Raw genomic sequence first — 16,671 nt, 5'->3', positions numbered from 1 at the left:
AGTGTGATACGTTAAAAAGGAGATATGTGGAAATCTTTCCCACAAAAGCAGCACAAACTTAGATACACAGTTTGAGTGAAATGCAAATTTATTGGACAGTTATAAAGTGGCTTTGCAGGTTATCCAGCTATTATAGAACCTCACACAATTTTCATTTCAACTGTTTTACGGGTAATCTTCACCATTTTGAAAAAATTTTGCAGAATAATGTGAGGCTTCATACATCCAGTCAGCATATAATTACAACAGAAGGAACAGTTAAAGACTCAGGGAAGTCAGAATTTGGAAGTCGGTGTTTGGATTGCAGGGTGTGAGATTAGCTTATAGAAGAGTCGACATTGTGGTGCTGGAAAAGCACAGCCGGTCAGGCAGCGTCATAGGAACAAGAGAATCAACGTTTTGGGCATACGCCCTTCACCATTCCTGACGGAGGGCTTAGGCCTGAAACATCGATTTTCCTGCTCCTCGAACGCTGCCAGACCTGCTTTTCCAGCGGCATACTCTTGACTCTGATCTCCAGCATCTGCAGTCCTCACTTTCTCCTTGCTTATAGAAGAGGCAGTTGCCGCATTGAAAAAAAGTCGAGATAAAGTTTTCTGTCAAACATTTCATAAAAAAAAACTGTGCTTCAGGAATTATTTTATTTTGTTTCAAGTGGTTAAATTTAGAGAAATATGAATGGATCCATTCAATATTTTCAAACATTTCCCCTGCATTATGAACAGACTCTAATCAGAAGTCATCAGAAATAATATTTGCCAGAATGAAGGTTTTCTAATTCCTCATGCTAATCATTCTTATAACTGAATAGCTTTTATAATCTAATATATGGTCATTTTAATTCAATATCCTTACTAAGTGTGATGCTCAAAAGTATACGCAGTGCTCCAGACACAATCGAACTATGGCTTTGTATTGAGCAGAAAAGAATTGTCCGAATTACATTCTAGCCCTCTTATCAGAAAGGATTGTACTGCGTCAGCATTTTAATTACCTTTTGTGATACTTGAGTGAGCTTTGTACATGCAACTCTAAATCTCTAAGGATGTCAAATGTTTTTCGCCTTTGAATAAATTAAGTATAAAATTAAATATAATTAAAATAATTTGTAAAATCTAAATTTAGACATTCTCCTTTAAGACCATACGCTATAGGACAGAATTAGGCCATTCAGCCCATCAGGTCTGTTCTGCCATTCAATCACTGCTAATGTGTTTCCAAACCCATTCTCCTGCCTTCCCTTACGAATTCTAACTCGTCATAATTAGCATTTACCATGGTTGATTGTGATGAAGATTTTATTGTGTCATTATTATTTGAGAACCTGTGTTCCAAAGTGGAGGAAAGTAGATTATAGTTTCCAGTTGTTGGGGGCAGGGTAACTTTTTTTGTTTTAAAGGTCAGAAAGTAATTTGGAACTGTGAGTTCAATACAGCATTTACATGAAGTCATGCAATTTTAGTTAAATGACCAGCAAGCCAACCTAGGGAAATAGTTGTTAAGCTGTTTGCTGACTTGAGTTTCATGATAGCAACAAAAGAGAGAGAGAGAGAGAGAGACAGGTTCAAATGGAAAGATCTGGTCTGTAACAGCAGAACTGCTTTTAATAGCAGTCCCCAAACAGTCAGGGCTACAAAGAGGTCCTGAGTTGCTTGGGAGCCAGTGAAAGGTAAGCTCCAGAAGCAGAAGGCTCTGAAACTATCAAAAAGGAAACTATCTTACAAAGCTATTCAAGACATGAGTTTAGGAATCCAATGTTAATGAATAATAGCGAGCTGAATTTAATAACTGGTTTTAAGGGTCCTGGAGAAAGATATTAAACTTTGAAAAAAACACTGAATGAATACACAGAATTTTCTGGAAAGAAACACATTTACAGGTGAGCAAGAAGTTTTAGTGTGGAGAAAGAGGTCACTCTTCAACTGAGTTTTCAGTGCATATATAGGATGTTGCTTATCATAAAAGTGATGAGTCTTTCTTTCTGATGTCTGTAATGAGATTGTTCCAATATTTCTTATATACTGTGATATAATTCATGTTTCTCTTTTGTGTAATAAACAGTTATGTTATTTTGTTAACATATATATTGGCAACAACTTTGTGAATATATTCAGTGATTGATTTCTTTTTGTTTACTGTGATGGTCAAAAATGTCTGATATTACCAGTAGCTGAAATTATAACAGGGTAGGAGTTCTTAACAAAATCAAACTCCTTGAGTTTAAGAGGAACTCTGAATCTTTAAAAATAAATACATGGTAGTATTGAGCATTAACATAGGAGAGTTGCTAGAAGTATATTACACAGGTTGGAATTTTAAAACAACTTTTACTGAGGTTAAGATTTTTCTGGGAGGAAAAGATGTTGCATTGACTGAGAGAGTCATTGAAGGCAGAAATAAAAGCAGGATCCCCAAAGGGTAGGATGCTTATTGTGATTATACATCATTTAGAGATAAAAGGAGGAAATGTAAAAACTTTGGAAAAACAAACCTTCCAACTCAGTGAGCAAACTTACATCCAGAAAAGCTCGGAGTAAGGGAAGAAAAAAGTGGCTGCAGCTCAGATGATGATTCCAATGAGGAATATGATTTAACGAGAATATTGCATTTAATGTCAAAATTTACAGAGGATGGAGTTGAAAGATATTTCATCACATTTGAATGGAACGCTGTGAAGTCATTCACTGTGAAGTCAAAATGTCTAAAAGATGTTTGGACATTAATGTTACAGAGTGTCCTGAATGGTAGAGCTATGAACATTTGTCAGACAGCAGTCTATTGACAATTAATTTTTTAAAAGGACAACACACAATGCTTCTAAACTTGTCCCTGAAGCTTATCAATCAAAATTTTCAATTTTAAGAAAGAAAGCTAATCAGACGTTTGTACAGTGTGTAAGACAAAAAAAATGCTATAGGATGAGTGGTTTCAATCACTGAAATTAGAGGAAAAAAAATTGAGAACGAAGTAAATCATGACAGTGTTATAATTCGAAAATAATATTTCTGTAAACCTTGAGACATATTTATATGAGCATCAAGTATAAAAGATCTGAAAAGCAGCAGTTCTGGTAGATAATTATGATATCTCACCCAGGCAGTGACTTGTGGAGGGATAGTCGTATAGTGATCCATAAAGAAACTGGAAAAATGGAAAAATAGGGATAGGAAATGTATGAGTTTTACAGAACAATCAGAAGGACGCCAAATTAATAAATGAAAAAGGATAAACCCAAACATGAGAAAGAAAAAGTAGAAAGTGAGGGCTGCAGATGCTGGAGATCAGAGTTGACAGTGTGGTGCTGGAAAAGCACAGCAGGTGAGGCAGCATCCGAGCAGTAGCAGAATCGATGTTTCAGGCATAAGCCCTTCATCAGGAATGACTGATAAAGGGCTTATGCCCGAAACGTCGATTCTCCTGCTATTCAGATGCTTCCTGACCTGCTGTGTTTTTCCAGCAGCACACACTCGACATGAGAAAGAAAAATTAAAATACCTCCATTGTAATAAAGATTGCATATACTAAATCCAATTACTGGAAAGTAAATTACAGTTGTAAAGAATGTTGAAGGAACCCTCAGAGAAGGCTGTATCAGGAAAGGAAATGAGTATCAAAGCTGTAGAGTAGCATAGGTGGAGCATATTCCCTCAGAACCTACAAAGATGGAGAGATAGCTCAGAACAGTCAAGAAAATTCCTTCCAGATTATCGCTAAACAGAATCAGACCACTGGGCATTCTGAAAATATTTCAAACAACAAAAATTTCTTTATTCTTTCAATCAAGGAATATTATTGAGCGACTATTGGAGCTAGTCAGTGAATTTGTTTTCCAGAAGGACTACTGAAGAACAAAATATATATTGGAGGCATGCACAGAGATTACGAACTGGCTCCACGATATAGAGTTGGATTAAAGAGCAATCATATTAAGTGGAGAAATTGCAGTTAGTGTAGTGCAACAAATCCCGATAAAATTTATTTATTTTAGTTTAGGGAATGACCTGGCTGGATCTAAAATGTTAGCCTTACCAAGGGTTGAGGCACAAAACAAGGTGCTGCAAGAAAGACACATGTATTGTTTCTTGACTGTACTGTGAATAGGTCTCAGGCTCACAGAGTTACACCGGAGGGGGAAGTGTCTATGCAAAGGGAGATGATGTTGAAATTCAGTTTTCAGACACTATCTCTGAAAACTTAAGGCAAAAAGAGGAAGGTAAAGAAAATGGGATTGACATGTTTAGCTCATCTTCTTAAAACAGAAGTGCAGAAAATGAATCCAGAATTGAGTGAGTTGTAACAACAGCCCACGCAAAAAATGGATCAGAACCAATACCTGAGTGTTAATGTTTCAAAGACATGGACTGTGGTGAGAGTCTAGGAGAATCATGTGAGAAATTACGTGAGATCTTTCTTGATATTGGGACCCTCATTAACATGTATCCCCAACCGCCCATTCTACTACCTGCTGAATAGAAACTAGACATTGAGAATTCATCACATGAAAGTCAGATTGGATTTATGGTGATATAATTTCATCACTTGCTCATCCAGAACCGTCTGGTTGGACACCCAGGACCAATGATTCAGGGCATAATCAAATGCAGCGGCTGGATGTACCTTCGGTCCATGGATGTTGTCCTAAAACACATCATGACACATCTCTGATCTACCAACAGTATAGCTTGGCACTTTGAAGCACAAATATTGCACTTTGAAGCACAAATATCATTGTAATATTGCTGCAAGGACACTTTGTGCGCAGAGACATCGAGATCATAATTGGACCAAGCTACAATTCAAGGTTGCTCACTTGCTTTTTTTGGCACTTACTTACTTAGCATCTACCTGGATGTTCACAGCTTTGCTTTAGTGTTTGCTCCCTGTGCCAGGGCTAACAGGTGCACAATGTTTCTGTTCTGACTCACATTTTAGTGCGTACACTAAGCTTACCATGGTTATCAGCAGCCAACAGGCCAGAGGGTGTACAGGTTGATATCTGTCACCATGCTGCGTCAATCTCACACCTGCGTCCAATGTACTGTATATGCTTTAAGCAAATGGCCACATCTCAAGTTTAAATGGAGTGGTCCTCAGGCAAAGGATTTGGAGATGCCGGTGTTGGACTGGGGTGTACAAAGTTAAAAATATCACACAACACCAGGTTATAGTCCAACAGGTTTATTTGGAAGCGCTAGTTTTCGGAGCGCTGCTCCTTCATCAGGCGGTTGTGGAATGTAAGATTGTAAGACACAATACATAGCAAAAGTTTACAGTGTGATGTAACTGAAATTATACATTGAAAAAGACCTGGATTGTTTGTTAAGTCTCTCATCTTTTAGAATGAACATGTTGGTTTCAGTTCTTTCATATGTAAATCACAGAACTTTTTTTAAAAGTTACATTCTCAAGTGAACTTTTAACAATTGCCGTCATGTCGACCCAGATAATTCATTTAAGGTGTGAGCTGCCCTGTGTGGGGCTGTTCGTACCACAATGGTCAGACTGATGCTAATCTAAAAAACGGTCCACAAAAGCAGGGCCCAATTTCTCCTTTGCTGTTATATCCGGAGTAAGTGTCATGAGGCAGCTCCAGACTGACAGTTCTTGTCCGGGTGGATACCAGCCTTTTAAAGGTGGCACTAGCACTAGGGATCCTGGAATATCTCTGCCTTTGGTGAGTGGGAGAATTGTTAATAAAGTTAAATGGAATATTATGCTATATTATGAAGATGTGGGTGTCCTGTACGTTTCAGAGAGTTAAAAGCCAGCAGTGACAGCACCAAATGTTCTCAATAAGCTACAATGTAACAGGTACTCCAACTGTAAGGGTAGCCGGTTGCCTGAAAACAACAAAACAGATTTGAATTAGGCCAATCAGTTTAAATTATACCCCAAAAAACACCAAACTCCAATCCAGTTTGAATTTATATATTGACCGTCTTAAAAGGCAATGACACAATCCGACGCCTTGGGGAGAGTAGAAGACCAGGGAAAATTGAACAGTTGAGAGGAAAACTGCCAAGCTACCAGCACATAAAGACTGTCTGAAAAATAGCTCTCTTAAAAGGTACCTTTATCGATCAGTAACCTATAAAGCAGAATCCCCAAGAAGAAAAGATAGGAATACACAGAAAACTGAAAGCTGCCTGGTTTTGAGATAAGAAGTTTTTGTTTTATAAATCTTAACTGGGAGTTTTATCAGACTAGTATTGTAGAAGGGGAAGGTAAAAGATAGGTTAGAGGAAGGCCTTGTAAATAACTGTTAATTATTCTCTGTTATACTTTAAGAATTTTTACTTTAAATAATGCTTGGCCACTTGAATTTGATCAGACTCCTACACGGGATAGATCTTTTCTGTGTTACTGGTTTAAATTAAGCAGGAACGTTTACCCTGTATCGTAACAGTTTGGGGGCTCGTCCGGGATTTGAACCGGTTGAGGCAGATTTAAATAAATTTGGGGGTACGAAAAATCCCTGCAGATTTAAAAACTTGCAGGTTAGTGCCCTAGATCTTTAAATAAAATGTAGATGAAACAAATGTGTTTAATTTCGATGACTTGTGGTTGATTAAATTAAAAGTGAAAGAAATGGCTCAAGAGGTTCTGGGATTCAAAGATGATTCTCAAATTTGCCAAGAAAGTTTAGAAGGAAAGAAAAAGGCCATACTTTTAGACTTACCAAGTAAGTTAGATTTGGGTTTAACCAAGGATAAAAGTAAAGCTGAAACTGTAAGGGAATTACTCAAACACTTGGGTATATCAGAGAATCAGACAAGTGTAGTAGAGGCAGAAAAACTTAAATTACAATTGAGGAAAATGGAGTTAGAAGATAAGCAAAGGGAGAGAGAAAGGAGAGAAAGAGATAACAAAGAGGTGCTTTGATTCTTCGGACTCAGCAGATTTTATCGGAAGTTTGTTCCAAACTTCAGCAGTGTCGTGGCACCGTTAACCGATTTGCTGAAGAAGAACACAAAGTTTCAGTAGACAAAACCATACCAGAAGGCGTTCAACCATTTGAAAGCCATATTAGCCACCAAACCATTTTAGCAACACAAAACTTTTCGAAACCTTTAAAGTTGCCATCGATGCTAGTGACATATGAGTTGGAGCTGTACTCCTACAGGAAGATGAGGATGGGATTCTCCTTCACAGATTACTGATCGATAAAGGTACCTTTTAGGAAAGCTATTTTAAGGCAGTCTTTTTACATGCTAGTAGTTTGGCAGTTCTCTTCCCTAATGTTCAATTTTCCCCGGTTTTATACTCCCAAAGCATCGGATTGTATCATTGCCTTTTAAGATTGTCGATATACTAAATTCAAACTGTATTGGAGTTTGATATTTTTAGGGGTATAATTTAAACTGATTGGCCTAATTCGAATCTGTTTTGTCGTTTCCAAGCAACCATCTATCCTAGCAGCTGGAGCACCTGTTACATTGTAGCTTATTGAGAACACTTGGTGCTGTCACTGCTAGCTTTTAAATTCTCTTAAAGATACAATATGCCCACATCTTCATAACAGCCATCTCCCAGAAAATGATCAATGTGGCTTACAAAACTGATTACATTATCATAAAATGATTTGTGTAAAAAGGTCGGGAAAAATATCTTTGAACATATAAGAGATGCATTACCTATAAAGCAATATCCTACAGTCTCAATTCAGAGAAGTTAGCTCCAATGAGATTGAGATTCTGGAATTGAATCACAATATCTGGAATTTAGGATAAGGAATACTGTGTGCAATTCTGGTCTCCCTGCTTTAGAAAGGATGTTGTGAAACTTGAAAGGTTTCAGAAAAAAATTACAAGCATGTTGCCAGGGTTGGTGGCTTTGAGCTATAGGAAGAGGCTGGATTAGCTGGGATATTTTCCCTGGAGCATCAAAGACTGAGGGGTGACCTTATAGAGGTTTATAAAATCATGAGGGGCAAGGATAGGACAAATAGACAGTCTTTTCGCTGGGATGAGGGAGTCCAGAACTAGAGGGTTTAAGGTGAGAGAGGAAGGATATAAAAGGGACCTAATGGGCAAGTTTTTCATGCAGAGAGTGGTACATATATGGAATGAGCTGCCAGAGGAATTAGTGGAGGCTGGTACAATTACAGCATTTAAAAGGCATCAGGATGGATATATGAATGGGAAGGTTTTAGAGAGATATGGGTGAATCGCTGGCAAATAGGACTTGATTTCTCTTAGCTTTCTGGTTGGCATCGACAAGTTGAACCGAAGGGTCTGTTTCTATGCTGTAAATGTCTATGACACTGTGTCGAAACCAAATTGATCTCAATGAACAGGTATAGCTTTCATCAGCTGGGCCATCAAATATAAAAGTTGGTAAGTTATGTTACATTCGTTAGGCCATATTTGGAATATTACATGCAGTTCTGGTTGCCATACCACCAAAAGGACATGAATGCTCTGGAGAGGGTGCAGGGAAGGTCTACCAAGATGTTTAAGGGGAAAATTCAGGGAAAACCTCTCTCACACAGGCTAGTGGGTTCTTTGAACACACTGCCAGTGGAGGTGGTAGCAGGCATGTTAGCAACATTTAAGGCATATCTTGATAGACACATGAATATGAGGTAAACAGAGGAGTAGATGGTGCACATGGGCAATAAGTAGGGTATCTAAATAAGGATTAGAAGTTGGCACAGGCTTGGTGGTTTGAAGGACCTGTTCCTGTGTTGTATTGTGTTGTATATTGTATTAAGTGCATTCAGAGTTTTGAACAAGCATAGCTGATTACAAGAAATATATTTATTAAAGAGATGTTGGCCACTTCCAATGATTGAAATGGCCAAAGTAATATCAACTTCATCAATGTAAAGGTCATGCCATTTGTAATAAAAATGCACCTGCAATGTTTCATGCGTTAATCGACAAAGTCAGTGAAGGATTATGCAATTGTGTTGTATATATTGATGAATTGGTTGTATTCAGCCTGGAAGGACCATTTATAAGATTTGGATGAATACTTTGATTGATTCCAAAGAGCCAATTTAATCATAAACATGGCCAAAAATTAATTTGCCAAAAACAAAAAAAAAACGTATTTTGATGGCACTGGGGGACAAGGCCAAGTAGCATCTGGAGAAGCAAAAATAAGGGCTGCCTTGGATTCTCCAGTGCCTAAGACAAAAGGAGAGAATTTGTGGCAGGACTGAAATCTATTAGATGTTTGTTCCAAATTTCAACACTGCAGTGGCTCTTTGACAAATCTATTAAAAGAAAATAAACTTAAATGTTCAGAGGAGGGTAAGGGTGCCACTGACAGCTTGAAAACTATGCTGACTATCCCATGGTTTTAGCAACACTGAATCATGCAAAGCAATTTCAACTGGCTGTTGATGCCTGCAACATCAGTGTTGGTGCAGTTTTATCACAGGAGGACAACAGCCAGATCAAATGACCAATCAATTATTTTTCTTGGCAAGTTAAATTTCTGCCAGCATAAATACTCAGCTGTGGAAAAAGTAACTTTGTGTTTGATAATAGCTCTGCAACATTTCAGTCTATGTACCCAACAACTCTGCAGAGGCTGCAAAACTTCATGCTAAGAATTTGAGACTGTTTCACTGAAGTTTAATGCTATCTGTACAACTTCAAAAACCAGTTATGTAGCAGGAAGAGACAATATCAGAACAGATGCTTTATCAAAGCAAATATTGAGGAAAATGAATTTCATGATCAAAATGTACTTGTACAAGATATGAAAGAAAAAAAAAGACTGTGTGTTTCATGTAAATATACATTATCAAACTAAAATCTGCATATACAAAATAGAAATAGTGATGATGAAATTATAATAGAAAATGAAAATACCTCTTAAAAATATCCTTGCTAACGCAGGGAGATGTGATGAAGATTCTTAATACATTATTTGAGAATTTGGATTCTCGTAACGAAAAATTAATTTTACTTTCCAGGTTTTGTAAAAGCCTGACTGCTTTTCAGTGAATGTTAGAAAGTAATTTAGAACAAAATTCAAAACAGCATTTACAGATCATGTAATTCTACCTAAATGACCAACAAACTACCTGGGAAGATAATTGAAATGGTTTTGCTGACTTCATTTTCATGATCAGTTGAAAGAGAAAGAAGGGATGAAAAACAGGTTCGTGCAGAAAGAAAACGGTCTGTAGCAGCAAAGCTGCAGTTAAGAGCAGTCTCCAAACAGTCAAACTTGGGCAGTAATCTTTAGTCACTTAGATACTCTTCCATGTTGAACAATGCTTAGAGGAACTACTGAGGATGGCAAGGGCATAAAAAGTACTCTGGGTGGGGGATTTCAATGTCCACTACCATAGCTGCTGGACTGGGTATGTGGCAGGTTGTGAGGGAACCAACAAGAGGGAAAAACATACTGGAAGTCATCCTTACCAATCTGCCAGCTGCAAAAGTGTCTATTTGTGACAGTACAGTAAGAGAGTGACCACCACACAGTACTTGTGGAGACAAACTCCCGCCTTCACAATGAGAATAACCTTCATCACGTTGTGTGGCATTATCATTGTGCTAAATGGGACAGACTTTGAACAGATCTAGCAATTCAAGACTGGCAATCCATGAAGCGCTGTGGGGGCCATTAACAGCAGAAGAATTGTACTCCAGCACAATCTGCAACCTCATGGCCCAGCACAGACCCCACTCAACCATTACCATCAACTCTCCATCAATGGCGAGTGTAGGAGGGCATGCCGGGAGCATACCAGGCATACCTGATGATGTGTCAACCTGGTCAAACAGGATTACTTGCCAAACAACATAAGCAGCAAGTGATAAACAGAGGTAAGCAATCCCACAATCAATGTATCAGATCTAACCTCTGCAGTCCTACCACATCCAGTCGAGAATGGTAGTGGATAATTAAGTACTCACTCGAGGAGGAGGCTCCACAAATATCTCCATCCTCATTGATGGAAGAGCCCAGAACACCATTGTAAAAGATAAGCCTCCAGCTTTCACAGCAATCTTTAGCCAGAAGTATCGAGTAAATGATCCACGTCCTTCTCCTCCAGTGGTCCCCAGCATTACAGATACCAGTCTTCAGCCAATTTCATTCACTCCATGTGATATCAAGAAACAATTGGAGGCACTGGATATGGCAAAGGCTATCGGGCCTGACAACATTCTGGCAATAGTACTGAAGATTTGTCCTCCAGAACTTGCTGCCTCCCCTAGCCAAGCTGTTCCAGTACATTTACAACATTAGCATCTACCTGGCGATGAGGAAAATTGACCAGGTATGTCCTGTACATGAAAAGCAGGACAGATCCAACCTAGCCAATAGCCGTCCAATCAATCTACTCTTGATCATCAGTAAAGTGATGGAAGGTGTCATCAACAGTGCTATCAAGCAGCACCTGCCAGCAATAATCTGCTCAGTGATGCTCAGTTTGGGTTCCATCACAGCCACTCAGCTCATGACCTCATTACAGCCTTGGTTCAAACATGGACAAAAGAGCTGAATTCCAGAGGGAAGGGGAGAGTGACAGTCCTTGAAATCATAGCTGTATTCGACCGAGTGTGGCATCAAGGAACCCTAGCAAAATTGGAATTACCTGACACATAGGAAGTTGGTCATGGTTGTTGGAGGTTAGTCATCTCAGCTCTTGGACATCTCTGCAAGTATCTCAGGGTAGTGTCCTCAGCCCAACCATCTTCAGCTGCTTCATCAATGACCTTCCCTCCACCATAAGCTCAGAAGTGGGGATGTTCGCCGATGATTGCACAATGTTCAGTACAATTTGTGACTCCTCAGATACTAAAGCAGTCCATGTTCAAATGCAACAAGATCTTGACAATACCCAGGCTTGGGCTGACAAATGGCAAGTAACAACCCCACCACACAAATGCCTGGCTATAACCATCACCAATAAGAGACAATATAACCACCACCCCTTGACATTCAATGGTTTTACCATCCACTGAATCTCCCCCCATCAACATTCTGGGGGTTATAATTTACCAGAAAATCAACTGCACTGACCACATGATCAGGTCAGAACTGCAGCGAGTAACTCACCTCCTGAACCCCCAAAGCCTGTCCACCATCTACCTGGCACGATATTTCCATGACACTCATTTGCATGACGTCATGCCACTTGTAAAGTAAATGAAACCAAAGGTCACACTGTGCACTAATCTATTCAAACAGCACCACCCCAGCTTTCAGCTCCTCTCAGTGCCTTATGGTCCCAGCATGGTCCCCCTCCCCAAAGAACAGAGTCCAGGAAGTCACTCCATTTGCCATACTTTAGGGACAGTTCGAAGTATTATCATCAGCTGGGACTACACTAATTGGCAAAACTTCAAAAGGGAAGCTCCTTAAACCTACTCTAAATAAACATATTACTTAAATGAGCTCTGAGATATAGAGATATCTGGTATACAGAACATAGAACATTACAGCACAGTACAGGCCCCCAATGATGCGCCAACCTGTGAAACCAATCTGAAGCCCATCTAACCTACACTATTCCATTATAATTCATATGTTTATCCAATGACCATTTAAATGCCCTTAAAGTTAGCAAGTCTACTACTGTTGGAGGCAGGGCGTTCCACACCCTTACTACCGCTGACATCTGTCCTATATGTATCACCCTTCAATTTAAAACTTTGTCCCCTCATGCTAGCCTTCTTAATAAGTCTGTCAACCTGGGTGGCAACCTTCAGGGATCTATGTACACGGACACAGAGATCTCTCTGCTCATCCACACTACCAAGATTCTTACCATTAGCCCAGTACTCTGTATTCCTGTTATTCCTTCCAAAGTGAATCGCCTCACACTTTTCTGCATTAAACTCTTTTTGCCATCTCTCAGCCCAGCTCTGCAGTTTATCTCTGTCCCTCTGTAACCTTCGGCACTGTCCACAACTCCACCAACCTTAGTGTCATGCGCAAATTTATTAGCTCACCTTCTATGCCCTCATCCAGGTAATTTATAAAATGACAAAAAGCAGTGGGCCCAAAACAGATCCTTGCAGTACCCCACTAGTAACTGAACACCAGGATGAACATTTTCCATCAACCGCCACCCTCTGTCTTCTTTCAGCTAACCAATTTCTGATCCAAACGGCTAAATCACCCTCAATCCCATGCCTCCATATTTTCTGCAATAGCCGACCGTGAGGAACCTTATCAAACGCCTTACTGAAATCCATATTCACCACATCAACTGCTTCACCCTCATCCACCTGTTTGGTCACCTTCTCAAAAAACTCAATAAGGTTTTTGAGGCACAACTTACCCTTCACAAAGCTGTGTTGGCTATCCCTAATTAAACTGTTGCTTTCTAAATGATTATAAATCCTATCTCTTATAATCCTTTCCAGCACTTTACCCACAACCAAAGTAAGGTTCACTGGTCTATAATTAGCAGGGTTGTCTCCAGACCCTTCTTGAACAAGGGACAATATTCACTATCCTCCACTCTTCTGGCACAATTCCTGTACACAATGGCGACATTAAGATCAAAGCCAAAGTTTCTGCAATCACTTCCCAGAGAATCCTAGGATAAATCCCATCCTGCTCAGAAGACTTATTTATTTTCACTCTTTCTAGAATTGCTAACGCCTCCTCCTTATGAACCTCAATCCTGTCTAGTTTAATAGCCTGTATCTCAGTATTCTCTTTGACAGCATTGTCTTTCTCCTGTGTGAATACTGACAAAAGATATTCATTTATCGCCTCGCCTATCTCCTCTGACTCCACACACAACATCTCACTACTGTCATTGACTGGCCCTAATCTTACTCTAATCATTCTTTTATTCTTGACATACCTATAGAAAGATTTAGGATTTTCCTTGATCCTAACATACCACACTATGATGCATCTGGATAGAATGTTTTCTATGGTGCATCTATAAACATTGGTAAGAGTCATTGTTGACATGCCAAATGTCTTATAAGGAAAGGTTGGACAGGCTACGCTTGTATCTACTGGAGCTCAGAAAAATAAGGGATGACTTGATTGAAACATAAATTCTCTGGGATCCCGCAAGGTGAATGTGGAAAGGATATTTCCTCTTATGGAAGAAGCTAGAAAAAGGGATCACCTATTAAAAATCACCCATTTAAAATGGAGAAGAGGCAATTTTGTTTCCCTGAGAAAGTAATCTTGTTAACTCTCTTCCCAAAAGGTGATGGAAGCAGAGTCCTTGAATACTTTTAAGGCAGAGATAGATAGATTCTTGCTAACCAAGGGGGTAAAAGATTATCACTGATGCAGGAATTCAGATTTGAGGTTACAATGAGGTCAGCACAAGCAGCTGCTAAATAAAATGAGAGTCCAAGGTGTTAGGGTAAGGTATTGACATGGATAGCGAATTAATCGACTGGCAGAGAGGGGTCTTTTTCAGGTGACTAGTGGAATTCAGCAGGGTTCAGTGTTGAGACCACAACTACCCATGTTATACTTTAAATGTGTGGATTAAGGAACCGAGGGCATTGTTGCTAGGTTTGTGGATGACACAAAGATAGATGGAGGGACATGTGGTGTTGAAGAAGTGGGGAAACTGCAGAAGGACTTGGACAGGCTAGGAGAGTGGGCAAAGACATGGCACATGGAACACACAAGTTGGAAAGTGAGAGGTTAATGCACTTTGGTAGGAAGAGTAGTGGAATAAACTATTTTAGAAATGGGGAAATTCTTCTGGAATCTGAAACTCAAAGGGTCTAGTTCAGCAATCTCTTAAGGTTAGCATACAGGTTCAGTTAAGAAGGCAAGTTCAATGTTAGAATTCATTTCAAGGGGGTTTGAATACAACAGCAGAGCAAATAGCATACTTAAGGTTTAGGAAACAAAAGACAGACAGAGCTCAAAGAATACAAAGATAACAAGAAAGAACTCAAACAAGGAATTTACGAGGGTTGAAAAGGACCATGAAATGTCTTTGGCAAACAGGATTAAGGAAATTCCAACATGTTTTAAATATATAAGTAACAAGAGGATAGCTAGGGAAAGGGTAGGTCCACTCAAAGACAAAGGAAGGAATTTATGCAGAGAGCCTGAGGAACTGGAGGAGGTCCTTAATGAATATTTTGCATCAGTATTCACAAAGAACAACATGGTAGACGGTAAGAATCAACAGGGATATGTTGATATTCTGGGCCATACCAATATGAAAAAGGAGGAAGTGTTGGGTGTTTTAAAAAGCATTAAAGTAGACAAGCCCCCAGGACCTGATGTGATCTATCCCAGTATGCGGAGGGAGGAAGGTGAGGAAATTGCTGGGGCTTTGTGTGAAATCTTTGTATCCTCTTTAGTTACAGGAGCGTCCCAGAGGACTGGAGAATAGCCAATGTTATTCTTTAGTTTAAGAAGGTCAATAGGGATAATCTGGCAATTTACAGGCTGATGAGCCTAAAGTCAGTGGTAGGGAAATTATTAGAGAAGATTCTTATAGATAGGATTCACTCACATTTGGAAAATTGTGGTCTTATTAGTGATAAGCAGCAAGGGTTTCTGTGGGGAAGATTGTGTCTCGCAAATTTGATTGTCTTTTTTGAGGAAGTGACAAAGATGATTATGACGGCAGGGTAGTAGTTGTTGTCTATATGGACATAAGCAAGGCCTTTGATAAGGTCCCTTAAGGCAGGCTGATACAAAAGGTGAAGTCACATGGGATCTGTTTTGAGCTGGTATGGTGGATATAGAACTGGCTTGATCATAGAATACAGAGAGTACAGATGGAAGGGTGCTTTTATGACTGGAGATCTGTGACCAGTGATGTAACACAGGAATCATGGTAAAATCCAAGTTGTTTGTAATACAGCCAGTTCTGCTATTACGCATCTTTCATTAACACGAATTGGCTGTGACACAAATGAATAGAGAAAGCTGTTTCTAAAATGCAAACTTGTAAAACTTGTGTTGGCTATAATGTGATTATATCACCAACACTAAGTGTGATTCTTATTGTGCAATTTTTATGTGGCGCAGGGTCACACAAGAACGCCATTTTCAAGTTATAGAAGAAATGACTATATATAAATGATTTGGAGGAGAATGTAGATAGTGAGATTAGTAAGATTGTTTTATTCATAGGATTTACTGCCTTACTGGCCTTTGGTGAAGTCTCTACAAAAATACAAACATTTTTTAGAGTAAGCCATGTCTAATAACCCCTGTGAAATTTGAGAGGGAACAAATAAGTCAGATAAGTGAGTTTCTACGGATGTTATTTATTTGGAATTCCAGAAGACATCCAACAAGCAAAGAGATTGTTAACAAAAATGAGAGCAAGTGGAATTTGAGACAATCTATTGACATGGGCAAGGAATAGCAAAGAGTGTAGTCTGAAGCAGAAAGTTGTAAAGGGTTATTGATAGATTAAGTAATTGCAAGGTCATCTATTGTGGATATAAAAACATAGAGAAGAGTATTTGAAATGGGGTGGAGTTGGGAACTGTGCAGAAGTAGAGAGATTTATATGTCCTAGTACATGAACCAGTAAAAGCTTGTGGACAGATACAAAAAATGTTTAAGTCTAACAGGATATTGTTTTTTAACTCAAGAAAGTTTGAAGATAAAGTTGTGGATGTTATTATACGGATGTATAAATTTCTGGTTGAAGCAATACATTGCACCCTGAGCGCCACAATTCTGAAGGATAGATATTTTCAATCAGATGAGTAGGTCATGCCTCACAAACCTTATTGA

At 39.1% G+C, this 16,671-nt stretch overlaps 1 protein-coding gene across 2 annotated transcripts in view; it reads right to left on the bottom strand.

The window, feature by feature from the left end:
• The window catches only part of LOC122539702 (zinc finger protein Aiolos-like), a 228,060-nt gene that overhangs the window by 203,907 nt on the left and 7,482 nt on the right, over nucleotides 1-16,671 (bottom strand). The gene's annotated exons all lie outside the window — the stretch shown is intronic.

The sequence above is a fragment of the Chiloscyllium plagiosum genome, unplaced genomic scaffold (assembly GCF_037043375.1).
Source record: "Chiloscyllium plagiosum isolate Xiang-an unplaced genomic scaffold, Cpla_swu_hap1 HiC_scaffold_32, whole genome shotgun sequence".
Classification (NCBI taxonomy): domain Eukaryota; kingdom Metazoa; phylum Chordata; class Chondrichthyes; order Orectolobiformes; family Hemiscylliidae; genus Chiloscyllium; species Chiloscyllium plagiosum.
Note: the sequence above shows the minus strand (reverse complement) of the source record. Positions and strands in the feature narration are given on the sequence as shown.